This window comes from Morus notabilis, unplaced genomic scaffold, assembly GCF_000414095.1.
Source record: "Morus notabilis unplaced genomic scaffold, ASM41409v2 Scaffold625, whole genome shotgun sequence".
Lineage (NCBI taxonomy): Eukaryota > Viridiplantae > Streptophyta > Magnoliopsida > Rosales > Moraceae > Morus > Morus notabilis.
In genome coordinates, this window is record NW_010357688.1 from 637,854 (window position 1) to 641,326 (window position 3,473).

Below are 3,473 nucleotides of genomic sequence, written 5' to 3' on the forward strand. Positions count from 1 at the left end.
TGATTCTAATCTATGAACCAAACGTTTATTTTTTGGCTCAATAATCCAATCAAATTAAGGGGACGTTTATTTTCTATATTAGTCTTTGATTCTGAATCATGATTCATGGTTTTTTACAGTAGTATTTTTTCTCACAAAAAATACACGTAAAACGAGAATAATTCTGAATATATAAACCAAACGTCCTCTAAATGAACAAGTACAACTTAGCAAATGTAAAACCCTTACCACCGAGAGTTATAGTGCACTAATAATAACGTATTTGTTAGGTTTCCTCTGTTTATCCATTTAAGATTTGAGCCTTCATTCTCACATAAGGTTGCTTAACCGTTTTGAGGAATTTAAGTGGGTCTTTGTGGGCCACACCATAAATAGAGAAAGTAAAAACTTGATAGATAGTCAGTAGTATAATAATTTAAACTCTTTATGCATACTCGATGGTACTTAAGATTGCTGCTGTAGTCGAAAAATTAAAAGACATAAAGTGTACTACTAAATTTTTTTATTAGTAATATATATATATATATATATATATAAACCCCTATGTAGATTTCCAAGTATTGATCTTTGTTGTAAACTTGCACTTACCTATGTCTATGTTTGTTGTCAACTAAAAGCAAAAGAGCAATGAAAAACAAAATTCCAAAAATATCCTCATGGAAAAAAAGAACAAAAGGGCGTAAAGATATAGAGCCACATACATGGATAATTTAAAATATATATATATATATATATATCTATAATTGACAGATTTTTAAGGCGTTATCTAAAAGAATGAGAAGTCTTATTATCCTATTAAATGACCGTAGTAGTAAATGGTGATGATCAATCAACATAACATACTAAGAAATGCATTTGCACTCAATGGTCGCAAATCTATCGACTGAATAAACATGGATACGTAAGTATATGCTGGATATATAAGCAATGAATACATGTGTTCATGTATATGACTTTTAATATGCACATTGTCTAGGGAATTCACTTCAAAAGGATGTTTGTCCCCTTTCTTCTTTTGGGGTTAAGACAACTTGTTCCTTTTCATTTTGGACTTTTTCTTTTATTTATTAGGTGATAAGTAGTAATTCACTGGTATTTGCATTTCATCCCTCAATCAGTCTATTCATGTATTTCATTTTCCCCTGAATCTGTGCTAATTTATTTTCTTTTAGCATTGTCATATAACTTTTCCAGTTTTTTTTGGGTCATTTAGAGACGTCTTGTTATATTAGTTGGATAAAGTCGATGTTTGTCAATTGACAAAAAAATACACCAGCCACTATTTTATAATATGCACTAAAGGTCCTTCGGTTTTGGTTAAGATGGATTAATGGAGAATTCATCTTTGATTCTATCAGGCAATTCATCTATCAAGGGGCAAAAATCCTTGAAAGCTTTGGAGTAGGGCCGGCAATATGGGTCATGACACGACGACACGACTCAAAAATGACACGAATTTTGCAGGTTAGGGTTGAGAAAAAAGAGGTTCGGGTCAGAATCGAGTCGACATGAAATTAACACGAAAAACACGGGTCAATTTCGGGATGGACCCGCCTAACCCGAACACGACACGAAACTCGTAAAAAATTAAAAAATACATATATTTTTCATTTCATATTTTAAATTTTATTTTGAACTTGTGATATCATGATAGTTATACTCAAAATCTTATACTATTATTTACGTAATTTCAATGGATGTTATTGTAATTTAATGTGTTATGAATTTTAAGTTATTTCTAATATGTAAAAAACTAAATAAAAGTATACAATTTTCGGGTCAATTTCAGATTCACGGGTCAATTTCGTGTCACGGGTCATTTTCGGGTTGTGTCGTGTCAACTCGTAAAGTGGTCGTGTCGTGTTCGTGTTGCAGTTTTTAAAAAATTTCGTGTCACGGGTCGTGTTCGGATTGACTGTAAATTTAAAAAAAAAAAACGATTAAAACACGATACAAACACGACACGTGACACAAGTTACCACCCCTACTTTGAAGGATATAGTTTTGAATCTTACGTCTCCCGATCTTCGTAGAAGGAGAAGATTGTCAATTACTAAATACATGTCTCACCCACCCTTACAAACTTCGTAATGCAAAGTAAGTAGCATTTTAGATTCAACTCCTAATTAATTAAGTGTGGCTTGCGATCACTAAAAATGTAAGAGCACTTATAATGCAATGTTAAATTAGTGTAGTAAAAAACTTAGCATTTGTATAAAAAATGACTTCGAATGGAATGTTGTTATTGGTATTAAATTTACTAATTTAGCATATGTTATTTTCAGTTATAAATTTGTCACTATATATGATATATGTCAAATTTTGATATTTATTATTAGTGGTTAATTTTTCTCATTTAATCATTATAACATTGATATTTTTAAATTATTTCAAATTAGAATTTTTTTTACAGTATTTAAAACTTAATAATCATGAATATTAAACTTAACAATTATGACCAAAGAATTGATTTAGCATCATATAAGCACAAATAAAAATTACATATCAAATATGTTATTTTCATTGCTGGTTCAAATATAATATTGATATTAGTATTGACGTTGAAGATGGTCTAACAATCATATATCATCCCGAATCGGTTCACTATAAAATATAAGAACAACATACACGATAAAATAATTTTATCATGAACATAATAGTTGAACAATTGTGTCATTATTCCGGCGAGTGTCCCAAATATAGAATTATTACTTTGTTGTTTACTCCTCGACAAGTCAAATCTTATTTTCACATTATGATTTCCTTTTTTTACTTTGTTCTTATTTTCACATTAAGAAACTTCACACGGCAATAGAAAATGAAAATTATCCACGAGACTGGTGTCTTAAAGGTTGTTGAAATTCCCTATATACATAATTCCATCTGTACATGTAAAACAGTAAAGAAATTCATGTGTGTACGCAAATTGCTGAAGGTATGATGCTTCAGGAGAAATGGGAAATGATGAAAATGCTGAGAGACCATTTTCTGTTAACCAAATGTGTTCTCTCCACTGTAAGTAACATAGAGAAACCCATCTTCATCCTTCTTTTCTTCATAGATGGTGGACATTAATGATCCTGCAATGTTCAAGAATAATCTTCAGCACTTCATTTTTGAAAGTTAAACACGACATGTCAACATTTTCGAAGTCTGATTTTGAAATTTTAAACGACGAGAGAGACGCGAAAGAGCGCTGTATAGGGACAGAGTGAGATTGCAGTTTATGGGACGTTTGGAAGGGAGATTCATGTCATGATTTGAATCATAGTTCGTGGCTCGCTAAAGTATTTTGTCTCACCAAAAATACACGTAAAACGAGAATAGTTCTAAATCTATGAACCAAACGTCCCCTTAGTTTACCTGTAGGTGGGAGAACATTGTCCACAAATATGAAGATTGCCTTTTCCGCGCTCAGTTTAATTCTCTTCCGAATCACGTAGACAAATTGACCCACGGTCAAGTCAGCAGGA